Source organism: Zootermopsis nevadensis, unplaced genomic scaffold, assembly GCF_977971745.1.
Source record: "Zootermopsis nevadensis isolate Lab colony 2312 unplaced genomic scaffold, Znev_1.0 Znev_ptg000005l, whole genome shotgun sequence".
Taxonomy (NCBI): domain Eukaryota; kingdom Metazoa; phylum Arthropoda; class Insecta; order Blattodea; family Termopsidae; genus Zootermopsis; species Zootermopsis nevadensis.
The window spans coordinates 4,934,598-4,948,564 of record NW_028259137.1 but is presented as its reverse complement, the minus strand read 5'-3'; the positions used below and the strand labels follow the sequence as shown (position 1 = coordinate 4,948,564).

Genomic DNA, 13,967 nt, shown 5'->3' with positions numbered 1-13,967 from the left:
TTATTTTAATGTCAGTCATCTTAGTAAGAAATGTGAAACTTATCATAAATTTTTAAAGATCTTTATGCTTAATACTTGTATTTCATTGAAAATTAATTATATGGAACTAAAGCATTTTTTTTAGGTTTTCCGAAGACGAATTTACTGTACAGAAAAATTCAGTTTCGTGATCGAATTATAAACGTAACTTCAAAATGACATATATTGACATTATGATTCGCGGTATTTGGGAATGTAAAAGAATATGTACTGAGATTTATCATACATTTCTATGTTCAAGTATCAGAACCATTTTTTCATACTGTAATATGATGTCATTGAATTCTGTGTGCAGTTGACGAGACTGTTGTTAGGTCCGCGCAGTCCTAGTTACGTACTGATGAGTGCGTGGTTGTTGTGATGGTGGACTTGTGGTTGGTCGGGGGATATGCTTGTAACAGTCTTCCACAGAATATATTTGAATATTTATTACTTTCAACCCTTCTCGATCCCCACCCCACCACAGCACATCCTTAACTAATCCCCTATAACTGCTAAGCCAGTACACGCTACACTACCGACATCTCTCTGCTCGTATTATAAACTAGAGAGCTCTGTCTGTTGCAAACCTAACCTAACTTAATTCCCCTGAGAAAAAGCTTAACTTTCCAGTTACATTCATTGTATGATCCGAGAACTTGCCACGTGGCTGACGAATTTTCTGCAGATTATTATTATTATATTTCTTTTACGGAACACGAAAGTGTATTTCTGTGTTCCAAATAGCCTGTCATTGGACTTATTTTGAGCCAGATGAATCCAATCCACATCATCACACGCTTTTTCTAATGAGCACATTTTATATTATCCTTCCAACGGCGTTGACCGACCACAATTTTTTGTGCATTTCAGGCTTCGCACCCTTGCGATCTCACCTTCAGTGACTTAGTGAATGATACGAACTCCATACTGTATACTTTTTTAAAATTCTGCGGTTACTTACTGTGTCTTACGTCCTAAAATTTGACACAGAACCACAGAATCGATCTCTCTTCTGTGGTGCATTGCGTCAATGGAGGAGTGTTTTCTCTGCTCATAGGAGGATGCAAAGCGACTGGGAACAAATGAGGAAATCTTCATGTTCTTTGTACCACGTAAAAGTAATCCAAACTTGCCTCATTCCGTGTTAATTATTTTGTGACTGCTCAAAATTGTTGAAGTCCGTCCTGAACATTTACGGTCCATTGGTTAATGTAGCGTAACGTAAACTTCATTGACGCATTTTTCTTGATGAAATGCACATCAGGTCTGCTCTCAGAGGCCGTAATAGATTTCTCTGAATCAATGTACGACAGAGCGTGAACGAGAAAGATTGTTAATTGTTTAAACGACTACCTCTGTTCATTAACTCAGTCGCTGTGAGGGTACAATTAACCCTTTTAAGCTGAAGAAAGTAAGAAATAATTGGCGGGGAGAAGGGAGGGACACTTAATTTCTTGGGAGGGGGAGAGAGAGAGCCTCTTATAGTTAGAAGGTCCCCAGGCAATGCCCACTCGTCTTTTTTGAAAATAAAAAGTAGGAGTTTAGACGTTTGGGTGGTAATTAATATTTAACAAATTGTCATTTTAAGTAAATACAATTCCTCTTAATGTCAAAATTTTTCACATCTATAGAAATGAAACTATTTATTTTAGTCAATGTAATAGACCCCGGTTACCAACATTACAAATTTAAGCCACGTTTTGTGTTGTTTCTTACGTTAAATTTGCTTTAACGACATCGTATTACTTATATGCATTTTATTTCATGATTCGTACTTGCTGTTACTTGGTTTCAACATTTTTCCAGCTAGACTTCTCTTTCAATGGAACTTGTTTCAAGTACAAACACCCACCATGTTAACAATTTCCCTTCTTTTAATATGATCTGAAAGGAGTGTGTACTTTAAATTTATTCATGGAAACTGAAATCCTTGTTCAATTTCGGCGCTAACTTGTGCACACTTTGACAGATGCATCAGAAACATCTTAGTTGACCCTCCACGAAACATGTTTGATATTTTTCATGCCTCGTGTTTAAGCCCCGGCTCGTACGACAGAAATCTTCGCTGAGATTTCTTTTGTGAATTCTCCAAGTCCATCAAAACAAATGATGATACGATAGAGTCTTAACGCTGTGTAAAGATTCAGCCAATAACACAATCAGTCCACATAAATGTCTGTTTTATTTACACTAATTTATTAATTTATTGTTCTCGGAGGTCAGGGATGTAGAGAACTTTCTGCACAAAGTAAGATGTAAAAGACAGGTCGAAATTAGGAATTTAGAACTGCCACGGGGGTAGAAGGCACGGAGACAGTAAGGAATAGTTATGTAGAGTAGCATTAGGGAATAGTTGTAGTAAGAAGTACTACCTAAGATCGTGAAAACCTGGTGTTAGGCGGCCACAGATCTCTGTATATAGTCCCGAACCAAATATATGATATGATGTATCTGTATCCTCAGTAAATTCACATTTCGGTCAATTTATTCAGTCAGAACTGGACCGTCTTCAGATGGATTTTAATCAAGAGTAAAACTGTTAACTGTTTCAGTCTATAAGTTTGTTAACGTTGCATCGAAAATAATTAATAATTGATAAAATTTATTTTAAAACTTTAAACATTTTTAACTTAAAATTATTTTGTCAAATTGCCTGTGTTAAAACTGGCTGGCAGGTCTCTTACCCCCAAGGATCTGTATTACGACACTTAATTAACCATTATTTTATTTTTTTATCATTTAAATTTATTTTTTAACATGTGTCAAGGATGCCTTGCGTGACCTTTCGATGACCCTGTATTTCCAGGTTCCTCTGGGAGTTGGTGCAGTGCAGAATAACGGATAATCGATTGTAGGCTATATACAGCCTTTTACCGTCTTCCTAATCCAATCTGTAAAGGTGAAATATATTGCCCAATGAACTCAGCGTCTCCTGTTCTATCCTGTACCAGTAAAAATGTTATGTTTTCTGTTTCCGTAACTGACGCCCTCGGGTGAAGCGTTCATTTGTCGCTTGCACAAACAATTTTGCCGGTCGGTGCTCTAAAGTACAGTGGTAACTGTATGTACGTACCACAGGCTTTAAAGCTCAGTTTCACTGCATCTAGCCCGCAAGAGAATATTTATGAGCTCCATAAGATTCTAAGAACAAACAGAAATTATTACCCAGTTCAGAATATACGAAAGTGTAACTTTGCCAGTTGTGCTGTATGGGTGCGAAACTTGGTCCCTCACATTGAGGGAGGAACGCGGATTGAGGGTCTTTGAGAACGGTGTTGAGGGAGATATTTGGACCTAAAGGGGAGGGAGACGGATCACGGCCTGTACTCCTCACCTGACGTTTTTAGGGCGATTAAATCGAGAAGGATGAGATGGGCTTAACATGCAGCACGCATGGGGAAAGGTACTGCTTGGTACCGCTGGGAAGGCTTTGCCGTATTTGGGAGGATAACATTAAGATGGTCCTTAAGGAGAGAGGAATCGATGGAGCGAAATGGATGCAGCTAGCTCAGGGTAGAGTCCTGTGGCGGGATTTTACGAACACGGTGATGAACCTTTAGGGTTCCATAAAGAAAGTGAGACATTCTTTGACAAGCAATTGGCTTTTCAAAGAATTTTCTGCTCTATAGAGTGAGTGTTACCCAGTTGTGGGTTTCTGTAAGCAAATCTAAAATTTGTTTTCCGTCAAAATATTTACTTTCATTTATCTGTTTGTTTCGATTAAGTGTTTTACACAAATTTATTGATGTGGTTCAAGCACTGTTAGTAAAATCTCAATATTGCTGGGAGACACGTTAAAATATACATGTTTTGGGCTGTATTGTGTCCACGCCTTTTCTATGGGAAGGTTTTACAAAATAAAAATGGAAATTTAGAGAAAAAATAATTAAATTCAAATGACTAGAGCGGCGTAACAGATAGTAAAGTTGTAATTGCTCTGAAGCAGTCGGGGTAATTGATTTGCCATACTGTTATATTTCCTGCGTCACGATTGAATTTTATTGAAGTCTCCTGCTGCTACTTTAGTTTGCAGGGCCCATGTTTAAACAAAGGACAGGTCGTCAGGTGGGCTCGTACGTAAATTTACAGACATTAGCAGTGCATATAATGGATTGCAAAGTTATGTGAAATGTGTGAATCACATTAGTGAGCTGTGTCAGACTCGTGCGTGTTTCGTATCAGAATCAAGCCGAATACCGTCAAACTAACGGGCTCCAGTTTCGTCATGATACAATAACACGACTATAAAAAAACCTCGCGACACGAAACTTGTTCCACGGCGGTTAAAATTTGGATTAAGACGAGGACTCCTCTTAATATTAAAACATAAACTTGAAATTCCTGTATCAAAGTACTTCGACAAATTGGAACAACTTTTACGGTTTCAAGAAAAGAACTTCTTTGTCTTTACAGCGAAAATAAATAGAGATTTTAGCCAGCAAATCAGAAACGCACTGTTTTATATTCAATGTTAACTCTTTAAAGCTTGAGTTTCATGTATGTAACATTTATATATTCAGTTGTTACATAAGAATAAAATACAATGCATGACAACGATTAATTAATTAATTAATTAATGTTGACTAAGGAAAATTCTAAGTTTATTATGAGAAGAATGAATCTGTGGGTAAAATAGAGCTATTTAATGTTAAAGCAGTTGATAAATATAACTTAAAACTGTGATTTAAGGCTTAAATATTTGGAATGGAGTTTACACCTCTTGGTAGTAGAATATTAGGATTAAACAATCGTCATAAATTTTGTCCGGCACATAACTGGAGAATTTGCTTTGCTTTAAAATACGTTTAAAGAAAGATTGAAATCTCTTATAAAAACAATTGTCAATCTTTTCGCTGCAAATGCAATAGTTAGGTTAACTATTATGTACATAAACTAAAACACTGACAAAGTTCTTGTCTGATGCATTTCCTATGATATAGCATTAAGAATGTCCAAAGAATTTACAGGGAACAGAAACTTATTTGGGCGTATTGGCTTAAAGACGATAATTTTCTACGCCATCATTTATATACGATAAACACATTAAATATGGAACACCGCTAAAGCGTTGAACGCAGAAGTAGGCTAGACGCGTAGAAGGTTTAAATGTTCACGAATCGTCACTAGAGTACATAATATAGAGACTTAAATGTGATATTTCAGATTGTATTCTGGTATAAGTTTAACGACGTTTCAGAGGTTATCGCAGGGCGATGATTGCTTGGATAATGGAGTTAGCAGGCACCTTTGAAACGTCGGTGAACTTCTACTAGACTACACGGCGTGACAACTGGTAAGATAGCCATATTTAGACTTAAAGTATTATGGAAATATGGAAAAGTTTAATTGTTTGGAAACTATTGTAATGTATCAAAATTATAAAATCATGGAAGTGCGTGGTACTGGTCAGTTAAGTAAGTTTTTATCTTCTCATCTCTAGCAGAAAAACTTAAGATCGATGGAAATGTGCAGCTTTATCTGTTGTCTTTTGTGGCTCTGGGATATGGCCTCTCATCCTGAGGGATAATCGCGGGGCACATCAGATCAGATGGGGCATGAAGAAAGTGAACATTGCGTACAAAATTTTAGTACGAAAGCCTGAGTTTTAAGAAATTACTTAGGAGTCCATTTGTCAGAATTAAAATAAGTATAGTTTCTTGTTTGATTGCGACTTTATTTGATAACGATATTTGAATAATGAATAACTATGGATCTGGAAGGAAGCGGCAGTGGTCTGTCTGGAGGTTCTATCTGTGCATTCGTGTGGTAATGTGAGGAAAGCAGCTGACAACTTTGGCCAGAACAGACTGTAACCGGACACAAATGCGAACAAGCCCTTCGGAACAGAAATTCGGATCGTTAACACCATAGAAACCTCGGCGACACATATTTAAATATTCCTTCGCCGTAGAGTAGAAGCTGGGTCCAAACTTTCATGGAATAGAGCGTAAAACAATATCAGTTTATACGCATCTGTCTGAATTTCGTTAAGGATATATTGTTTTGTAGGGCTAATGTTTTGTACATGGGCTATATATTTAGCCTTAAGGGAAATAATATGGTGATCTAGGAGCTTACACGCAGACCGGTTACGATAGGAACTGCAATTTGTAATTCAAAGTGGGAGTCCCGGGGCACAGGACAGCTCTAACAGAGGACGACAGAGTGAGGAATAGGGGAGGAGAGAGACAGAGATGAAGAAAGAGTGGATGTGGTTTTCATAATAGGGACATGCTACCATAAATAATCAACGATTCGAATTGCCACCCCTTTCCTGCCCTCCCCAGTACTATTCATTATATTGGCAATACATCCTAATGCGTTTGTTTGGACCAACAAAGCTACGGTTATCGGCAAAGGCCCACTTGGTCTCTCACGAAAACATAACCACATAGCCATAGGAACACAAAGACACAGGTGCCATGGAATGGCCAGGCCCTGTTCACGTATGTCTTTGTTAGAAACACAAACACCACTAACAAAGAAGTCGAGTTCTTCAATTGTGGTAATACATAATGGTAAGACCGGTCTGTAACAACATCCCCTCACAGTGGCCCACTAATTGGGATCTGTACAACCAGCGCACGTCAGAACACTTACCACAAAAAAATTTTCGATCGTAATTCTGTTTCTTTATAAATGTTAACGCCTAAGGTAACCATAGAAATCATCTACTTTAATTGTAACTAACGCTGCATTTTGTATGTGTCATTATGATTATCAACGTAAACAGCGTTAACCAGTTGATCTTTGTAATGGTGAAGAGTTGTGTTTACTTCGCGGTACGGACTGAATTCTTAAATACGTAATATTTAGAAGAGCTTTGACTTCAAAAGGTTAACCAGTTGATCCTCGTAATGGTGAAGAGTTGTGTTTTCTTCGCGGTACGGACTGAATTCTTAAATACTTTTTAGAGGACTTTCAGCCTTTAAATTGAATTTCGCCCTTTCGACTGTGAATCCACTGCTTTCTTTCCTGTGTGCTGATATTGTTATGTCGCGGCCCTTAACCACGGGCTTCTGATGAAGCTCCTCACACCAAGGATTTTCTTGCCTTGCTCTAAGATGACATTAACGAAGTAAGTGTTTAATATTTTAATGCGATGTCAAATTCAAGTAAATTTTTCCTTTTACGTAAGCTGCCACGGGATATACCGGACAGAGGGTTGCAAATTAACGGGGGTCTATCCGGTCTAAATAAATACTAACAATTAATTCAGAAAATCTGATGTAAAAGTTTGAACTTTTAAAACCAATTTAATAAATATATTAACATATTCTGTAACGTATCAACATGAATAAATTATTTTTAAAATCTGCAATTTACAATAGAATGTCTTGACTGTCCGCTGAAATCCATTTTTAAAAATACGATAATAATTTATATAAAGTCCTTTGTGTTATTAGTAAATCTTTAAAGAAACCAAGTACTGTATGTTTGTAGATTAAATTAAGTATGTGTTACATTTCTGCGTTTTTAATTCATTTTTGAGGATTATCTGGGATCTAGATTCGGGAAAATATATTTTCCAACCAATCCGGAAAATCAGGAGTTTACTGTAACATCTATGTGATACAGTAGCGTATTTATAGTTCGGTAAGGGAAACATATGAAGCTTTGGTCCTGCAGAACAAGTGTTACATCTTTCGGACACAATCAACGCCACTTGTTCTGTAATGGTTGATTCTTTGGGTGTTTTGTGATCTCTTCGTGGTCACATTAATCATATTGAAGAAGCGTCTGACAACAACTCAGGATGAAACACGAAAATAATATAATACGTATATATTTATTTTCACATTCTATACACAAACGTTGTAATTAAAAGATGTTGTTAAAATTATATAATGTTATAATATTGTGTATAGACTGTGAAAATAAATATATACTTAATCAACACAAACATGACGCATTTAAGCTACAAAATAATATAATACGTCTACCGGAGGCATAAATGCAGCATGCAGTGAAGATAATAATAGTTGAAGGTCTGATGTATTCCTAATATATTTCTAAATGTACCTAGGATACATAAAAAACTGCTGATGATAGTGTTAATGATAATACATGGAATGAGTACGAAGAACAGAGGCCTGCTTATGTATGGAACTTAAACAACATCGCTTTCCTTTATTAGTAAGTCTGTACATACGAGAAATAGGAACGTGAAATCGCGAGGAAATTTAAGGCGTCATGTTGAAAGCTTAAAAATATTTTTCAAAGGAAAAAAGTCCAAGTGTTTGTTAGCTGCACTTTGAACTCTGTGTGGAAGCGACTTCCTTCATCTGCAGATTCTGCCCTGCTCTTACGAGTTGCTTTGACAGTCGCTCTAAAGGGCTCGGCCTCCTACTTTTTTTTCTCTCTCGTAAAATCAGATTAATTCGTTCAGTTTCGGCAACACTCGACTTGCTTTACTCTTGCAGACAAATAACAGTTTACGTCAGTCGTGGTTCTTGTCAGTCACTTTTTGTTGTAGTTACAAAGTACGAGTAGGTTCCGGAGATAGTTCCGCTGAAGCAGAATCGAACAAGATCATTGACACTAAAAGACGGGATTTGTGAAATGTAAATGGGCGATGAGACTGTGACTGTCAAACTGTGGATCGCAGTCCGTTGCAGGCGCGGCGTTTTTTCCTTCTTAAAAGAACACCAAGAGTAATTTCTTACGTTTTGTCTCGAAATATTTTATTGATCCATTGTGCTGCCCTAACGTCTCTTACGCACAAATCTAGTTTGTGTAGACTATTTTATTCACGTAGATGTGACTCTGTTTCCTGCTTTGTGAGTCAGAATATAAAAATCTGGATTTGTAATCTGGGTGTGGCAGGAGAGTAAATTTTTTCTGGAAGATACGGAATTGTAGATGAACGTTCATGAGTTCTAATTTTTACAGATAGATTTAATTGCGATGAGGTGGGCGAGACACGTAACACGAATGGACGGAATTAGGACTTTTACTCGGTAAACCTCGATGGAAGATGCAGCTAAGAAGATTTAACGCAGGCAAAGATTGTGTTTTTAAACACGATCTTAAATAGTTCTATATAATACGTTTAGTCCGGATTTAACTGGCTGGGGAGGTGAGGATTCTTGTTAACATGATAATTAACTTTCGGGTTGTGTTAAGGATTTGAAATTTCTTGATCAGCTGAACGATGTTATCTTCCGTGGAGTGTCGTGTCCAGTTAAACAGTTTTGAACACGTTGACTGAGCAGTGAAGTTTAGCGTGTTAGAGGAAACTACCTTTGGCGGAGTGTCTCTGCCTGTTGTCCGCCAGCCCATGAACTGCATCAACCGCGCTGTTGAGGCCAGATACGAGGATTTGTTACAGAGTTCTCGGATCCACTCAGAAACTCACTCGGTGACAAAGCAGTGTTAATATCAGGCGTAGCTGACAAGCCGAATAATCGAAAGTGTCAGAACACAGAAGTGTTTCGGCGATAACGAGTGAGGAAATTAAAAGGTTTCACCACGTAATTGGGATCTTATTCGAAAAATCTGGAAGGATGGTAAGATGAAGACGACAAACAAAGATTTTCAATACTCTTCAGTGAAGATGACGGGGAAAAGAGAAAACTAGGAAGATATGAGAGAAGATAATATTAAAATGGTGTTCTAAATTTATGGGATGTGAATCCTCATGGTTCCCGAATGTTTATAAAGCCTTTCGTGTTCAGGAAACCTCCAGCCACTGAAAATTATCTCGAGCCAGCTTAATCCGGTCTAAATGTTTACTTATTGTTTCTTTAAGTACGTTTTCATGTTATGTTCTTACGCTTCGCTAAGCTTTCCCAGCGTTTTGTTCATTTACATTTTACTACTGAAATATTTAATACATTTCTGACAACGCTCTTGCGTTCTGCATGTCTTCCTCAACAGATTCTATTTGATGTATCACCCTATTACATATATTACAAAAAGGACGAGGTGCGACCAGGAAGCATTCCGGGTAGAAATCTCTGACGGTAGCGACGCAAACCTAACCTAACCTAACTCAACCTAACCTAACCTAACCTAACTCAACCCAACCTAATCTAACCCAATCTAACATAACCTAGCCTTATCTAACCCAACCGAACCTAACCTAACCCAACCCAACCTAACCTAACCTAACCTAACCTAACCTAACCTAACCTAATCCAACCCAACCTAACCTAACCTAACCTAACCCAACCCAACCCAACCCAACCTAACCTAACCTAACTCAACCTAACCTAACCTAACCTAACCTAACTCAACCTAACCTAACCTAACTCAACCCAACCTAATCTAACCCAATCTAACATAACCTAGCCTTATCTAACCCAACCTAACCTAACCTAACCCAACCCAACCTAACCTAACCTAACCTAACCTAACCTAACCTAACCTAACCTAATCCAACCCAACCTAACCTAACCTAACCTAACCCAACCCAACCCAACCCAACCTAACCTAACCTAACTCAACCTAACCTAACCTAACCTAACCTAACTCAACCTAACCTAACCTAACTCAACCCAACCTAATCTAACCCAATCTAACATAACCTAGCCTTATCTAACCCAACCTAACCTAACCTAACCCAACCCAACCTAACCTAACCTAACCTAACCTAACCTAACCTAACCTAACTCAACCTAATCTAACCTAACCTAACTCAACCTAACCTAACCTAACTCAACCCAACCTAATCTAACCCAACCCAACCTAACCTAACCTAACCTAACCTAACTCAACCTAATCTAACCTAACCTAACTCAACCTAACCTAACCTAACTCAACCCAACCTAATCTAACCCAATCTAACATAACCTAGCCTTATCTAACCCAACCTAACCTAACCTAACCCAACCTAACCTAACCTAACCTAACCTAACCTAACTCAACCTAATCTAACCTAACCTAACTCAACCTAACCTAACCTAACTCAACCCAACCTAATCTAACCCAACCCAACCTAACCTAACCTAACCTAACCTAACTCAACCTAACCTAACCTAACCTAACCCAACCCAACCCAACCCAACCTAACCTAACCTAACTCAACCTAACCTAACCTAACCTAACCTAACTCAACCTAACCTAACCTAACTCAACCCAACCTAATCTAACCCAATCTAACCCAATCTAACATAACCTAGCCTTATCTAACCCAACCTAACCTAACCTAACCCAACCCAACCTAACCTAACCTAACCTAACCTAACCTAACCTAACCTAACCTAACTCAACCTAATCTAACCTAACCTAACTCAACCTAACCTAACCTAACTCAACCCAACCTAATCTAACCCAACCCAACCTAACCTAACCTAACCTAACCTAACTCAACCTAACCTAACCTAACCTAACCTAACTCAACCTAACCTAACCTAACCTAACCTAACTCAACCTAACCTAACCTAACTCAACCTAACCTAACCTAACTCAACCTAACCTAACCTAACCTAACTCAACCTAACCTAACCTAACCTAACCTAACTCAACCTAACCTAACCTAACCTAACTCAACCATAATGCCAGCTTCTTTAACGGCGCGGATTATGTATTCAGTAAACAAAAGATATCCTTTCTTTTACTGATGTCGTGGGACATTGGAAACTTTTTTCGTATGGACTTTTTATAATTTAAAGTTAAAATTGTTTGCGAAGCGATGTCTTCAAGACTTGAAAACATCAAATTTTTTAAATAAGCTACCAGGAACTGACAGCTGACAAGAACACTCATTGCAGTCTTTTCTGGCTCTATCATTTGTAGGAAGCAAATTGAAAATCCAGAGTCCATTGCTTTCAGAGTCGACCTCTGGCATTGTCGGAGTTCTGTTAATTATTTCATTGCATACCTGTGTGGCTATTTGCATATTTAATAACCGTTTCCCTTCCTTGTTATTTATTTTAATGTACTCTGGGGCATATGAATTAGTATTGACATCGGGTCCCATGACTGTCTTGTGAGGCAGAAACGAGATAGTTAATTGGTGACATTTAAAATGTATCACGTTTTCGACTTCATGGTAAGAAAATATAGTCTGACATTTGAGGTCCCCATGGCATAATGTCGAATTGTGGTCCTCTAGAACGCGTTAAATCCCTGAACATGACGGCGATACGTTTCTCGCGAAACGTTTGATACAACGTGAATGAGAACATGACGTGATCCACACAATGTTGTTAATTAATTTCTGCTTTGACTGTAAGCCATGCTTTTTGGGTAGGGAGTTTTTGTGTTTATGAAACCAGACTCGACTTACAAACAAATAATTTTTCAGTTCATTTCGACAAAAATTACTTAAATTGCAAAATACAGTACTTGGAAAAAATAAGATAAAAAATACACGATGATAGCAAAATACAACGAAGAGAGTGAAGATATTTATCGTTTTATCATCAAATTCAGAATATTTCAAAAATGTATACACATTACACCACGGAATGTTAACCTTGTTATCTATCTCCGTACGAGGGGAACCTAGTGTGATCTACACTTAACAGATGGCGCCGCAATAGCTTTACCCATGATTCAGTCACGCAAAATGGCGGAGAGCGTTGTTATGGTGCGGTACTTTGGTGATGGCGTATAGTTTCACAATAAAGTGATAATCATTACATGGTCTAAAAAATGCTACAGTAACGAACCTTCCACGCAATTCCTGCAAGTAATGACCATAGACATTTTACATACGAAACGAGTGTCATTCCTTATGGGGTTGTAAAACCAGAATTGTGCGGCATTACCAATTACTTTTTGATTTTCTTAGCAACTAGGAAGCCGTCTAGTATCTTTGTTACCCCGGTAACGAGAGGTTGTGACTTCAGTACTGGAGCCAGGGGCTGAGCACCGCACTGAACAGCGAACATAATTATTTATTTTGTCGCTGAAGGTTTATAGAGCCGTTGGATGCATCACCCATTATTTTCATTGCCGTGATATTAGAACATTCCAACCCGCACTCCTGACTTTAATGACTGATGTTAATTTCTGTGCTCGTTCATGAACAAGCAAGACCCATCTTGTAAAACAAAGCAGTAAACGACTTTATCTATACCACCCTTCACAAATCGCCATGCTTCAAGGCTTCGGACTTGCTTTCACTCTCTCCCATTTTCCCGCCACCGATACAGCGTTGCCAGCTTTGCTACGGTGCGAATTTTGAGCTGTCGTCACTCGCTTGGGCTCCGTTGTTCGTATTGCAACGTTGTATGATTTTTCTCTTACTTTTAAGAACGAAATTTGGTGACGGCTCCTAATGTAGAAAAAGAGATTACACAACAAAAGTGGGATTATTAGTAAGTAGCTAATATTGTGCAGCATAGCCCTTATTGAAAATACGGTATTCCCTTAGCTATTCAAGAAATTCACGATTTTATGGAAACCATAGTTTTATTACCAAGTTCAGTTGAATAAAATTTTTCCCATAACATTCTGTATTTTAAGACCATCTATCTCTTGGTCTTCCAAGTTACATCCTTTCTTCAGAAGTTCCCTCGAAACTGTTATTTTTAATATTTATCTGTCATGCATATTTCTCGGGACAGAGTCCATTCATTGGCAGACTGCTCTGAAGAAATAACGCAAATTCTTCACTGCCTTAGCTTCTATTTTCTTATGATTAAATTCTGTGCGTCATGGATGCCATTTCTTTTTAATCTCCCATGCACCGCTTAATTTTCATTTATTGACCCTTTCACTTTGTGTGCAGTGCATATTAAGAATTTCAGCCTCGCGTCATTAATAGTTCCAGATGTTCCCCTCAGAGCGCAGCACAATCGATCTACGACGCTGCTAGCAGTTCTAAGTCACTAACACATCTTCTGTAATATGCAATTAATTATTTAAACTTGGAGTATTCGAAACATAAATGTGAAATTTATAAGAAAGCATGTTTTATAGACAGAGTACAGACGAAAGTAACTTTGCTCCCGCGTCTGATTTGTCGAAGATGCGGTGAATCGTAACATTGGATA

General features: G+C 38.0%; 1 long non-coding RNA gene across 2 annotated transcripts; it reads right to left on the bottom strand.

The window, feature by feature from the left end:
- Positions 1-9,518: 9,518 nt before the first annotated feature.
- LOC147874798 (uncharacterized) lies at positions 9,519-11,117 on the bottom strand. Of its 2 annotated transcripts, none has more exons than XR_015533762.1 (3): positions 10,891-11,117; positions 10,236-10,815; positions 9,519-10,075 (listed from the first exon to the last, which is right to left on the bottom strand). It is a non-coding gene; the product is annotated as an uncharacterized LOC147874798 (long non-coding RNA). The 2 variants fall into 2 exon arrangements; XR_015533763.1 differs by having other exon boundaries at positions 9,519-10,310; positions 10,476-10,815.
- Positions 11,118-13,967: the final 2,850 nt, after the last annotated feature.